This window comes from Malurus melanocephalus, unplaced genomic scaffold (genome assembly GCF_030028575.1).
Source record: "Malurus melanocephalus ecotype Western Australia unplaced genomic scaffold, MMel_1.1 scaffold_633, whole genome shotgun sequence".
In the NCBI taxonomy this organism is placed as follows: Eukaryota; Metazoa; Chordata; class Aves; order Passeriformes; family Maluridae; genus Malurus; species Malurus melanocephalus.
In genome coordinates, this window is record NW_026623865.1 from 106,231 (window position 1) to 108,428 (window position 2,198).

Genomic DNA, 2,198 nt, shown 5'->3' on the forward strand with positions numbered 1-2,198 from the left:
CTAAACACACAGCGTGCCCGATCCGAGCGGGACCCGGCTCCAAACACCCAGCGTGCCCGATCCGAGCGGGACCGGCTCCAAACACACAGCGTGCCCCGAACCGAGCGGGACCCGGCTCCAAACACACAGCGTGCCCGGCCCAAACGAGACCCGGCTCCCTGTGCCTGGTACTCCAAACACACAGCGTGGCCGAACCGAGCGGGACCGGCTCCAAACACACAGCGTGCCCGGCCCAAAGGAGACCCGGCTCCAAACAGGCAGTGACCGCTCCAGCCCCGCATCCTGAGGATGCTCACCTCGACAGCACCCGCTCGGAGGGGCAAGGTTGGACCCAGCCGGCTTTAGCAGGGCTGGGCTCTGACCCTCTGTGTGACTTCTGGAGCCATCGCTGGGGTYCAGCAGCTCCCAGGGTTCCCACTTCTTGTCTGGTCAGCAATGGGCTGGGGCTGGGGCAAGGGGGCCACAACAGGGTCATGAGCATGTCCAGCACCTGGCACTGCTCCCTGCGGGGACGATCTGTGTGCTCAAGGGAGAGCCGAGCCCAGGGAGACCTGAGCCTAGTGAGACCTGAGCCCAGTGAGACCTGAGCCCAGCCCAGTGAGACCTGAGCCCAGCCCAGTGAGACCTGAGCCTAGTGAGACCTGAGCCCAGCCCAGTGAGACCTGAGCCCAGTGAGACCTGAGCCCAGTGAGACCTGAGCCCAGCAACAGCCACAAATGGTCTGAGGGGCCCCTTCCTGCCCATCGAGGCACTGCTCTTGGCAAGGGAGGCCAGCGGCCATCGCACGCACAGCACCTGTAATTTGCATTCCTTTATCAGCTGAATTCCTATCTCAGGTCTGCTTGCTCGCACATACTGATGGATTGCGGAAGGAGAGCAGGAGAGGCAGTTAAGGTCCAAGACCATTTTCCTTACAAACCCTGCCACGTTTCAATCCTGTGTTTAAAACGTACAAGTGCTACAGATATTAGAGGCCAAGACTGTCAATCTGAAGATGTCTCAGATGGCACCATCAGGCTGCAGCTGTCACTGCCCTCCTCTCAGAATTCTTCAGAAGTACAGTGTGTAAAGGGTTAATGTGTTTTGTTTTTTTTTCAGAAGTTCTCCTCCCAGATAATGATTTTGTCAAAATATTGCTTTTATTTCTTTAATATAGTGGCCATTTGGCTAAACTGTATTGTTGACAAACATCTTCAGGATAATGCAAGGAACCAATGACCTCACTCTGTTTCATCTCAAGTTTCTTTTTGCTTTGGTGCTTCTTTGTAGTCTGTCATTTGGCGATGTGTGCTGGGCTGGCGGGGCACACACTGGTTAATGAATGGTGCTGCAAACAGCATCAGCTCATCTGCTGCGATTCGAAGTGCAATGCATGACATAAACTTTATTGAAAATAAAGGTAGTGAAGGTTGTTTTCCTCTTTTACATTTTGTTCCCTATTTGTACTCTGTGATTTGCACTCAGTTTGTATTTTCATGGGATTAGAAAGGAAACAGAATTATTATAAAGTACCTGCAGTGGGGCCACACAGCATATCAACGTTCAGTTTGGGATCAGGATGTGAGGCTTTCCTGGTTTTCCACTTCACACTCAAACCATTCCATTGAACTTATTATCTGCCACCGCCTCTCCCTTCCAACATGACTTGTGTCTGGGGTTAAAAAATAAAGGCAGAGCTCGAAAGCTGCTCATCCTTGCCGTTGATTTCATCAGTGTCTGATGGCAGTGCTGTCATTAACTCAGGAATGGATGCAGCGGGATGCTGCTCTGGAGGATGCTGCTCTGGAGGATGCTGCTCTGGGGCTGAGGCAGTGCTGCTGCTGCCGAGGGCTCTGCCCCGCTGATCCACCGGAGCCCTCTGTGCTTCCCCGAGAATGGATACCTGGTACTGAAGAGATGGAGCTGCTAAATATATGTTGCAAGACTTGGTTATTCAAAGAGGTTTATCATGGAGCTGGAAACTGGGGGACAACGCTGAGAGCAATGTGCTTGCCTTTGCTTCTATACCGGCTGGTTGCACACACATCTGCCCTGGGAGCTGCCTCTTTTGGCTTCCCCCGGCTCCAAAATTGACTCAAAAAAGAGCTCCAATGGATCCCAAAACAAAGAGCAAAGGTGCTTTGTGCTCATCACCCACAAGAGCTGCAGAGGCAGCGGGCTCTGGCTCAGTGACCGCTGCAGCCAGGGCTGTGTGTGCC